The sequence below is a fragment of the Lepus europaeus genome, chromosome 14, assembly GCF_033115175.1.
Source record: "Lepus europaeus isolate LE1 chromosome 14, mLepTim1.pri, whole genome shotgun sequence".
NCBI lineage: Eukaryota > Metazoa > Chordata > Mammalia > Lagomorpha > Leporidae > Lepus > Lepus europaeus.
In genome coordinates this window covers 66,477,170-66,489,932 of record NC_084840.1, presented here as the reverse complement: position 1 = coordinate 66,489,932, position 12,763 = coordinate 66,477,170, and the positions used below count along the sequence as shown (strand labels likewise).

The window sequence follows — 12,763 nt, the reverse complement described above, 5'->3', positions numbered from 1 at the left end:
TGTTGTTTGGCATGTTGGAGATATTTGGTTTCTTCACTGTGGTGTTTTTTCTTTTTATACTATGGCTCTAGATTAAGTGGACTGTCTGCTTTCGGTGGAGCCTTAGAGGCTTGAGATGAGTGTGGCCTGAGAGCTCTGTTTGGTTCCTCAGGGTTGAGGGTGTGACAAAGGTGACACTCCCAGGTTAGGTGTGGTAAATCTCTCTTTCTTTCATTCTTTTTTTTTTATTCAAAAGGGAAGTAATTCCGAACAGCTGAATGCACAGCTGAATGTAATTGGAGGTAGTTAGCAGGCGAATGATATACCCACAGGAGCCAGAGATTGGAAGCTCTTTCCCAAGGACCACACAGGGAATCTCTGCTGCCCTCGGTGTGGGCTCCAATTCTCCTGCAGTCTCCCACTGGGTTGCCAAGTTAGATCCTAATCTCCTGTTATTTCACCACCACCCCCCGCCCCAAAGCCAGGTTTTTCTGCTAGGCTCAGGGCCGGTGCAGACCTGAGGTCGCCCTGCTTATAACATATGTCCAAAATGGCGCCAGCTCTTTGTCTTGCTCGCCTTTGAGGGGTGCGCGGAGAGAGAGAAACTCGTGTGTGTATCGGTCATTTTTTTCCCCCCTCTCTGTCTTCTAGTTAGCCTGGTGAACTTTTCCCTAGTGAGTTTCAAGGCTCGTTCCCTCTTGTCTCCTCTTTCCACTTGCCCACTGGTGTCTCAGGCTATTGAGGTTCGGCTCACCTTGGGTTCCAGCGCTGGTGTGTTGAGTCTGCTGCTGGTGTCCCGAACTTGGGCTCCCATGCTCTCCACGCAGGTCCACTGTGAATCACTAGTTCCAGAAGAGTTTCCTCTGCTGTTTCTTCCCCTACTCTTCCCTGAACCTGCAGTATCTCTACTTTTATTAAACTGTCTCTTCCCGGACTATCAGTGTGCTCCCTTTCTATTCCACCAACTTGTTGACTCCTCGAGAATGCTAGTTTTCCAGAGTGAAGTAAGATCAGATTGCAGTATTCTGTGCCACTGGCTAAATAGTTTGGTGGGAGAGCATGATATGAGTCTATCTGTCCTGGAGCCTAGTTGGGGATAGGGTACCTGCTAATGCAGTGGGTTAAAAAAGGTCACATTTCTATCAAAATCTGCCTCATAACGGCACACAACCACCAGCTGAGAGAGGGCGGGTACCATTTTCGACATAGGTAATGACTATGCTAGCTCTTGTGTGCAAGCATAGCAACTGGCCTAGATCAGACGCCATATTGTCAGCAGTTGCATCAGTGGCTTTGATCTGTGTACCCAGCAACCCAGAGCAAGAAAGCACCACAGTGAAATGAAAAGGGGCTGTGACCTGTGGCTCTTGTGTACAGGTATGATCCAGGGATTTTATCAGAGGGAAAAATATGTGTTCCACATTGACTTTGATTTTGGCTTGAGGATTGAAGGGGGATGGGCACCCACATAGGAATGTGAGGTGCCCCCAGGCTCTCAACATAGCACGGGCTTTGAGGCTCAAACTGTCAAAGTGTAGCACCTATAGGCACTGGCTCTGGGAACGTCTTTCCTTGCCTCTCTGTGGACAAGACAGGTTAACAGGGAGGGCAGAGTGGGTCCTCTGCAGCCCTTTGACTGTGGAAGCCCTGTGTACTCAGACTGTGGGAACTCTGACTGCATGAAAGGGCACAGGATGTAGCTGGGTCTCTGGACAATCACTGTGAGTGGCTCTGCATGCTCAGAGTTCTTTGACTGCCTGGGTGGATCATTGCAATGGGATCTAGGCTCACAGTGAAGACTGCTCAGATCCTTTATATGGTTCTTATAGAAGCACAATTCAAATGACCAACAGACAGACAAAAAACTGTGGAGGAACACTAGCCATCAGAGAAATGTAAATCAAAACCACAAGGAGATTTCATCCCATCCCAGTTAAAATGGCTCTCTAGGGGCTGGTGCTGTGGCACTCACGTGAAAGACCTGGAAGAGGCTCCTGGCTCCTAACTTCAGTTTGGCACAGCTCCGGCCATTGTGGCCATCTGGAGAATGAACCAGTGGATGAAAGACACTCTCCCCCCGACTTTCTCTCTGTAACTATGCCTTTCAAATAAATAACAGAAATCAACAAACAATAAATGCTGGCAAAGATGTGAGGAAAAAGGTACCCTAACCTACTGTTGCTGGGAATATAAACTGGTACAGTCATTGTGGAAGACAGAATGGAGATACCCCTGTAAGTTGAAAACAGAACTACCATGTGACCCAGCCATCCCACTCCTGGGAATTTACCCAAGGGAAATGAAATCAGCATATGAAAGCATTATTTGTAACCCTGTGTTCATTGCAGCTGAATTCACAATAGCTAAAATATGGAACCAACCAAGATGTCCATGATGAATGGATAAAGAAATTATAGCATGAGGGTGGGCACTGTGGCACAGTGGGTAAAGCCACGGCCTACAGCACTGGCATCTTATATGGGCACTTGTTTGAATCCCAGCTGCTCCACTTCTGATCCAGCTCTTTGCTATGGCCTAGGAAAGCAGCAGGAGATTGCCCAAGTCCTTGGTTCCCTGTACCCATGTGGGAGACCTGGAAGAAGCTCCTGGCTCCTGCCTTCGAATTGGCCCAGCTCCAGCTGTTGTGGCCATCTGGGGAGTGAACCAGCGCATGGAAGATTCTCTCTGCCTCTGCCTCTCTGTAACTCTGCCTTTCAAATAAATAAATAAATAAATATTTTAAAATAAAACAGGAAATTATGGTATATATACACTATGGAATACTAAGCAATAAAAAAAATGAAATCCTATCTTTTGCAACAAAATGGATACAACTGGAAACCATTATACTTACTGAAACAAGCCAGTACCCAAAAGACAAATACTGTATGTTTTCCCAGATCTGTGGTAACTAATAGAGTACCTAAAATGTAATTTAGAGGAGTGAAATTGACATTTGAGGTTTGATGATTTTTACAAGGCCTGTCTCTGCTGTTGAGGAACAGTGCATTTTTTTTCCTAAAAAAAGTAAGAAATAAATTATGCATACAGAAAGAAAAGGGCCTAAGTGATACTTTTCAATAAAGTACTAAAGTCATAGAAGAATTTAACAACAAACAGATTCCAACTGCTTGAGAGATTAGAACACACTTTCAGAGAGATGGTCCTACCCTGATACAGATCCATCATAAAATCAACAAAATATATAGACACCTGGCCCAGACCGGGCAGCCCTCAAAGTTTGGGATGTTAAAAATTAATATAGACATATCTAAGATGAAATAAAAGTAGTACAAATCACAAAATGGGAAAATGCTTAGAAATCATTTATCTGATTTGGGGTTAATATATAGAATATATTAAGAACCTCCAACAACAACAACAAAAAAACAAGTTAATTCAAAATAGGCAAAGGAGTTGTGTTGGTGATCCTGTGAGATTACCTGCCTAGCCCATGCTGGAGGTTAGCCTGACCACAGGCATGTGGCAGGAGCACCAGGCAATTTCCCCCACCCCTGCTCCCTGTTAAAGGGCCCTGTAATTGCCAATCTGGTAAACTGCTCCCAGGTGGCTACCCTAGCTACATGACCTTCAAGCTGATTGGAGAAGCACACTGGCGCCAATATTGGTTCTACCCTATAGAATTAGTGTTGCCCTGAATCAGCTACGCCCCATTTGTCTGCCCTTTAAAAGATGTCCTTGTTCAATAATAAAGTGGACATGTTTGCTGAAACTTGTCCCTGGTACTTCTTGTTGAAGGATGCCATTTCCCCACCATCCTGGCAGTGTGGACCTCATGGGTCTAGTCCGCATGGTTGAACAGACATTTCTCCAAAGAAAATGCACAAATGGCCAATAAACACATAAAAGGATATCAATATCACTAACTGTTAGGGAAAATGAAACTAAAACCAGAATAAAATATCATTTCACACCTATTAGAATCAACAGTATTTTAAAAAACCCAGAAAATAACATGTGTCAGTTAGCATGTAGAGAAACTGGAACGTTTGACCATTGCTGGTAGAAATATAAACGGGACAACCAGTGTCATGGTGTAGCAGGTAAAGCTCTGCCTAGGATGCCAGCATCCCATATGAGCACTGGTTCCTGTCCTGGTTGCACCACTTCTAATCCAGCTTCCTGCTAATGCCCTGGGAAAAGCAGCAGAAGATGGCCCCTAGTGTTTGAGCCCCTGTCAACTACATGGGAAACCTAGGTGAAGCTCCTGCCTCCTGGTTTCAGCCTGGCACAGAGCTGCCCATTGCAGACAACTGGGGAGTGAACCAGTGGATGGAAGATCTCTCTTTGTCTCTCCCTCTCTCTCTGTAACTCTGGCTTCAAAATAAATAATAGATCTTTTAAAACATGTAAAATAGTACAATTGTAGTATAAAACAGTATGGCATTACATTGACTTGGCTTCCTTGTGGATAAAAGTCCTTTCAGGCATCTGTTTTCAGAATAGGGAGGCTTCGTCGACATTGAAGATTTTCCCTGGCAAGTAATCACCCTCTTCAATCAGGTCATCTACGGCTCCCAAAAATTCTTCAACTGACTTCACCTTTAGCACTTGCAGACTCACTTTCACATTATGTAATGAATAATGAATTCTGGGTTGAAATCACCTAGAGCTGGCAGCAAACTCAGCACTGTAGTCAAGTCCAGCCTGTTATTTTAGCATTACAATCAAACTTTCTGCTTTGGCCATCAACTTCCTGGTGGTAGGAGGGCTACTCTTCTGTAGCTGGTTTTGAATCCATGTCATTAGTAATTTCCTCATATCTAATATAAACACTTTTAGAATTCTCTTTAATCCCATTATCTTTAACAACACAGACCTCTGAATGGCTTCAGTCACTTTGTTCTTATTCTTCAAGATTTGTAGCCACAGTGGAATGAGACATGCTTGATTCATAAGAATTATCAATAATTTCCATCTGCATAGTCTTTAATCACGTTTAATTTTATTTTCAGATCAATTAGTTAATGTGACCTCTTACTGGAATTTAGTACACTGAAGGACCACAATGAACAAAATAATATGAAATTATATCAAGCACAAGAGAAAGTGATGTATTCAAAAGATCAGGAAAACATGAGATGTATGAGACTGCTGCCAGTGTAACAGGGCATGCTGTTTTACAATCAACTTTTCATGGAAATAGGAACTCACCCTAAAAATGCCAGTAAGTATAGTAAGTACATAAGCCAGTAACATAGTCATCATTACTAGGTACCATGTACTACACATAATTGTATGTGGTATCCTTTAAAATAATATATTTATTTTATTTTATTGAGAGGCAGAAAATGAGAGAAAGAGAGATATCAGATATCATCTAGTGATATACTCCACAAATACACCAGCCAGGGCTGGGTCAAGCTGAAGCCAGAGCTGGAAACACAATCTGAATCTCTTATGAGGGTTGCAAGGACCCGATTACTCAAACTATAACCTGCTGTCTCCCTGGGTGCACATTAGCATGGAGCTGGAATAAAAAATGGTGCCAGAACTCAAACCCGTGCAGTCCAATATGGGACATGGGCATATCAAGTGATATCATAATTACTGCTCCAACCCCTCCACTTGCCAAGTTATGCTATACTTTTACATGACTGGAAGCACCGTCAGCTTGTTTGTACCAGCGTCACCACAAAAATGGGTATAATGGGTTGTTCTACAAAATTGTGGCAGCTACAGGCAGTAGCTGTCAAGCAATAGAATTTTTTTCTGTTCCACTATAATCTTATGGAACCACTGTAATGTATGTTCTATTGTTGACCAAAATATCATTATGTGGCACACGACTTTCTGGAAAAGGCAAAACAATGAAGATAAATAAATGATAGTGACTGCCTGAGAATTAGGGAGGGGGGGAAATAAAATAGATATGGCACAAGGCATTTTTGGGATAGTGAAACTATTCTGTACATTACTGTAGTGGTGGCTACATACTTTTATTTATTTGCTGATACCTATAAAATGCACACCAAGAGTGAATCCTAAAGCAAACTGTAAATCTAGTTAATAATATACTAATATTACCTCATCAATTGTCATAAAAGTCCCACAGCAATACAGTACATTAATAAAGGAAGGGAGAGGAGATGAAGGAGTCACACAATTTTTCTGGAATTTGAAAACTATGTTTTAAGTCTATTCAAATAGCTTGCTTTATTGCTTTAAAAATATTGATACACAGGCCCTTCCCCCAGAGACTGATTTAATCAGTTTCCAGGAGTATGAGTGCACTTAGCGAATAATAGGAGAGGATAATCTTTAAAAGTCAGACAGGGCTTCAGCTGTCAGATGACAGGGTCAGAGCAAGATCTGTGGCCCACTGATCAGGCCTGGGCTTGGGTCTCAGAGTTCCAGCCAGGGACACGATCGCTCGGCCTTATTTCTTCTAAAATAAGAAACTTGACCTATTTCCTTAAACTGTCCTCGGAGATGAGATAAATGTTACTAAATTAAGTTAAAAATGTGTTTGTAAGTGTCCTAATATACCATAATAATACTTTGCCCTCAATGATGCATTTTCCCCTTCTGGAAAATCTGAAAGAAATGTATTCATGATATTTCAACTAATATAAATGTTTTGCAGAGGATAAAATATAAGAAATAGGAGGATACCTGAGAAAGCTTATGGAAAATTAAATTAAAATGTTTATTTTGGTACAAAAATTTGAAATCCATGCATAGTTTTTTCATGACATGCATTTTCCATGAACTTTATATGCATGAATTTCAAATTTTTTTGCAACCAAATAAACTTATCTTTTAATCCCTTTTGCCCACAAACTTTTTACTATAACTTGTTCCATTTGCCAATTTGCTTATTATTTGTCTTATTTATTTGATGGGGATGATGGTACTCTCCATATAGTACTTTTCCCAGGCTCCCTTTCCCACTTGATTCTTGCTGGATATGGTTCATGGAAGGTACCAAAGGAGCTTGGGGAGAATGAGAATGAGAAGAAAGAATGAGAATGAGAATAGAATGAAAGAGAGCCTTATTGTCCTTTCTATCTACTTGAGACCATATTTTCTACATTGGCTGTGTCTGCTGTGGTTTCCTCTTCCTGCTGGAGAGCCATAGCTCCTGAGCACTGGTCACACCATCTCTTTCTTCTGTCCTGTTATCCCTAGGGTAGTAGCTGATTCCTGCTGTTGCTTATCTCTAGGCTTCTCTTTATGCCCTGTAGGTTTTTCAGCCTTTTTCACATGTTCTTTCTGTTAGATTTTGTCTGTTGTTTTCCTCAAGTGGAATCCTGACGGGGTTAATTTGGTAACCCTCCCCTTCCCTCAGAGAGACTGGGTAAGGAAATCCCTTTACCTCAGAGAAAAAGAAATCTGCAGTTGGGGTACTTTCTCCAGTTAGCTGGGTAGATCATTATTTGGGCTTCAGGTTCCTTTTCTGAAAAATGAAAGATCTGGACCAGATTATTCCTGTATCAATTTCATAATCACATTTATCAGCTAGGTAAGGTGATTCCTTGTGTCAGAACCCCTTACAGTCTGTATCCCCTTTTCCAGCAAAACCAGCAAAAATATGTTTTTTTTTTTTTTTGCTATGATCTGACACCATCAAATTATTAGAGAACATTGGAGAAACCCTGCAAGATATAGGTACCGGCAAAGACTTCTTGGAAAAGACCCTGGAAGCACAGGCAGTCAAAGCCAAAATTAACATTTGGAATTGCATCAAATTGAGAAGTTTCTGTACTGCAAAAGAAACAGGAAAGTGAAGAGGCTACCGACAGAATGGGAAAAAATATTTGCAAACTATGCAACAGATAAAGGGTTAATAACCAGAATCTACAAAGAAATCAAGAAACTCCACAACATCAAAACAAACAACCCACTCAAGAGATGGGCCAAGGACCTCAATAGACATTTTTCTTTTTTCTTTTTTTCTTTTTTTTGACAGGCAGAGTGGACAGTGAGAGAGAGACAGAGAGAAAGGTCTTCCTTTTGCCGTTGGTTCACCCTCCATGGCCGCCGCGGTAGTGTGCTGCGGCCGGCGCACCGCGCTGATCCGATGGCAGGAGCCAGGTGCTTCTCCTGGTCTCCCATGGGGTGCAGGGCCCAAGCACTTGGGCCATCCTCCACTGCACTCCCTGGCCACAGCAGAGAGCTGGCCTGGAAGAGGGGCAACCGGGACAGGATCGGTGCCCCGACCGGGACTAGAACCCAGTGTGCCGGCGCTGCAAGGCAGAGGATTAGCCTAGTGAGCCGCGGCGCTGGCCTCAATAGACATTTTTCAAAAGAAGAAATCCAAATGGCCAACAGACACATGAAAAAATGTTCAAGATCACTAGCAATCAGGGAAATGCAAATCAAAACCACAACAAGGTTTCACTTCACCCCGGTTAGAATGGCTCATGTTCAGAAATCTACCAACAACAGACGCTGGTGAGGATGTGGGGAAAAAGGGACACTAACCCACTGTTGGTGGCAATGCAAACTGGTAAAGCCACTATGGAAGTCAGTCTGGAGATTCCTCAGAAACCTGAATAGAACCCTACCATACAACCCAGCCATCCCACTCCTTGGAATTTACCTAAAGGAAATTAAATTGGCAAACACAAAAGCTGTCTGCACCTTAATGTTTATTGCAGCTCAATTCACAATAGCTTTGGAATCAACCCAAATGCCCATCAACAGTAGATGGATAAAGAAATTATGGGACATGTACTCTATAGAATACTATACAGTAGTCAAGAACAATGAAATCCAGTCATTTACAACAAGATGGAGGAATCTGGAAAACCTTATGGTGAGTGAATTAAGCCAGTCCCAAAGGGACAAATTCATATGTTCTCCCCATTTTTACATTAGTTGATGAGAGGGTTCTTCAAAAAGCTCATGGCAAATATTGTGAAAAAAGATTTTTTCATGGATTTTAGAGTTCTAGAGACCAAAAGAAACCTATCTTTCCTAAAACATTTATTTATTTTTATATTGTCATTTATTTGAAAGGCAGAGTGACAAGGAGACAGAGAGAAAAACAGAGAGAAAGAGACAAAGATTTCTCCCTTGCACTGGTTCACTGTCCAAAAGCCTGCAATGGCTGGGTCTGGGCCAGGTCAAAGCCAGAAGACTGGAACTCAATCCTGGCTCCCAAGTAGGTGGCAGGGATCCAAGTACCTGTGCCATCACATGCTATCTCCAACATTGTGCATTAGCAGGAACTGGAATTGGGAGCAGAGTTGGAACTCAAAACAATGCACTCCAATATGGAATGCAGGCATCCCCAGCAGCATCTCAAGTGGTATTCCAAATGCCTCTACCTTTTTGAATGTTTTTAACATTAGAGGAATTTTGTGTTCTGTCCTAATCAAGAGATCATTCAGTTCTTATTGCTCTAAATGTATTTCTTGTTTTATTTTTTTAAAAAAGATCTGTTTATTTATTTGAAAGGCAGAGATACAGAGAGATGGAGAGAAAGAGAGAGACAATCTTCCATCCTCTGGTTCACTCTCCAAAGGGCTGTAATGGTCAGGGCTGGCCCAGGCTGAGTACTGGGAGCCAGGAGCTTCTTCCAAGTCTCCCATGAGGGTTCAGGGGTCCAAGGACTTGGACCTTCATCCATTGCTTACTCAGGCACACTATCAGGGAGCTGGATTGGAAGTGGAGCAGCTGGGACTGGAACTGTTGCCCATATAGGATACTGATGTTGCTGACAAAGGCTTAACCTTCTACGTCACAGCACCAGTCCCTTTCTTCTATTTCTATAGAATGACAGAAAAGAGCTACTACATTTGACCTCTTCCCCCTAAATAGCTAATTCCCTCAGAATGATTAAAGTAGTAAAGTTGCTTGGAAAGGTATTCAGGGTGCTCTGTTATGTATACAGTATACATGGTGCCAAAATAGAAAAAGAAAGCAAAGAAAACTGTAATGTGAATCAAAATCAACATTTTATTAATGTTGGATGTGTATTGCAGTTGGAGCCCTCTTTTTTCCATTTCTACTACAGCAATTGGCATTACTGTACTTTTCCCAGTTATTTGTGGAAAGTGGGAGGGTAATGAAGACATGCTTTCTTAGATGAGTGACCTGGTGAAAGTTGCTTTATCTCCCTATTCCTCATCTTCTCCATTTGTAAAATGAGTTCAAGGACCTAATTAATGAAAGTGCAAGTAGCAGCCTTCTTATATGAAGTACTTATGTTAATACCTGACACTAGCAAGTCCACAATAAAATCTAAGTCCTATAATTATTGTAGTGAGTATTAATAGGTTTAGCTGCATCTAGACTCTGTATCTATTTCATGTTCCAGGAGTTGAGAATGTAGAAATAAGAGTAAGCCATTTAGGAAGCAGAAGGAAAGGTCTACTGTGGTCTAACCACTAGCACAACAGCTACCCTGTCTGGTTACCATTTCCTATTTTTCTATTACAGTTTGTTTGTTTGTTTGTTTGTTTATGTATTTATTTGTAAGGCAGAGGTACAGAGAGAGAGAGAGGGAGTAAGAGAAAAATCTTCCATCTGCTGGTTCACTCCCCAAAGGGCGGCAATGGCTGGGGCTGGGCCAGGCCAAAACCAGGAGCCTGGAACTACAGCCAGGTTTCCTATGTGGATGCAGGGATGCTTGGTGCACCTGCCTCAGAGTTGAGAATGACAGGTTCAGCAAGATAGTACATCTGCACTATGATATGAAGGAAGAAAGGACTAAAGTCTTAGCACAGGGCAGAATGGAATCAGACTCGAAAGACAATCAGATATCTGTGGCTAAATTTTGGGGTAATATTCCAAGATTAAGAACAATAGTACCTTACTTCCCTCTAGAGAGCACATCTAGCCACATGACAGCTAGAAATCTGCACAATAAACTTGCTGCAAGTGGCTCAACTCTACACAAAAAGTACTGCCTAAAATGACCAAGGCCAATTAAATGGCTCTTGCATGTTTCCCAGTATCAGCTGCCTTCTGATGCTTTCCCACATAAAGAGGCTCTTTAAATTCTGACCTTTCTCTAATCTTCCAAAGCAGAAATGCATTCTTCTAGAAATAGTACCATCATGCTTTGGACTTTGGTCACACTGCCCGAGAGATGTCTCTTGAATCTAAACTGTTACAGTATGTTCTAGTCAGGACTTCCAACCATTAGCAGCTGCATATCTATATCCTAGGGTTTTTTCCTAAGCCAAGTGAGATGGTAGCCTGAAAATACTAAGATAGCGCGCTGGAAATGCCACACAAATAATATCTTCCAGGAGTAGCCCTCAGCCGATGATTCATGGAGGTGAGGTATAAATTCCCCAGCTTCCTCAACCCTCCTATACAAAAATTCTATTTTTTACAGGCAGAGTGGACAGTGAGAGAGAGAGACAGAGAGAAATGTCTTCCTTTTTTGCCATTGGTTCACTCTCCAATGGCCGCCACGGCCAGCACGCGGCGGCCGGCGCACCATGCTGATCCGAAGGCAGGAGCCAGGTGCTTATCCTGGTCTCCCATGGAGTGCAGGGCCCAAGCACTTGGGCCATCCTCCACTGCACTCCCGGGCCACAGTAGAGAGCTGGTCTGGAAGAGGGGCAACCGGGACAGAATCCGGCACCCCGACCGGGACTAGAACCCGGTGTGCCGGCGCCACAAGGAGGAGGATTAGCCTGCAGCGCAGGCCTACAAAAATTCTAAGGCATGTTTCATATGTTTTCCCAGAATTTGCTCATGGTATTTGCCCATGGTATTAAGCTCCAGGTGTCTATGTGGTACCTGAGCTAAAAAGACTTCCCTTCTGTGAATCATTTCTCCACTGTTCCACTGGGGCTTCTTGGGAAACCACTAAAATCAATACCAACTTTCTAGGCTTTAATAGCACACCTCATTCCCAAATTTTTGGTAAGAAGCTTTAAAAGTCACTTGAGGAAATTCAAGACAAATAGAAAAATTCTAAGCAGATGCAAAAAGATGAAATACACCTTAGTAGCAAACTCATAAATTCCCCCAAAAGGAAAAAGATCTAGGATAACTATGCCATCATCAACAAACACTGATGTATTTTCTCCTTCCCACTTTAGTCTCCCTTCCTTTTCTTCCTTCCCCCTTTTCTTTTATCCATGGCCACTTCCACTCTCATATATTTATGAAGCATGGAATCCCAATGAATAATCTAAAATTGTTATGTAGCCAACCTAAGTATTACGAGCTAGGGAATAACCCAAGATCTGGACTCAAAGCCATGGCTTGGGTCATTATTTGAATCTTCAAGATCAACGGCATCTGCATCATTTTTTTTAGCTAAAGTTCTTCCAGGGATTAAAACACACTTAAATTCATTTCCATTTTTTGGAAAAACAGCCAATAATTATCTTTCCACCCTTTTGGTTATTTATTTCTTTGGTATGTGGTGTGTGTACATATGTTTTCTTTTTATGTTTCCAGTGATTGAAGTCTTAACTTTTGAAAGTAAAGCCAGTGAGAAACAAAGATGGAACACACTATATTGCAGTGAAGAGGAAAGGGACAGAGTGATACCCCCACAGTATCAATTCCAAGTGGTGCAGAAGTCTAGGTAGGCCAGGGGGATAACTTATGTGGATGATCCATAACTGAGGGCCTCAAGAAATAATCCTTTTATTTGTTATTATTTTCACATCCTGATGACTCTTTATAGATGAGACTATTGGGTTGGGAGGTCACATGGTTTCCCTGCCACTACATGGTGATCCAATCACAATATTGTCTTATGCTTTGTCAGAAGGCTTAAGCAGTCAGCTGGGAAGACACCGATAATTCCAAAGTGTCAGTAATCATCATATACTCTAGGTCATCT

General features: G+C 42.1%; 1 protein-coding gene across 1 annotated transcript in view; it reads right to left on the bottom strand.

Moving 5' to 3' along the window:
• The window catches only part of FAM107B (family with sequence similarity 107 member B), a 241,185-nt gene that overhangs the window by 189,080 nt on the left and 39,342 nt on the right, over positions 1–12,763 (bottom strand). The window lies entirely within an intron of this gene.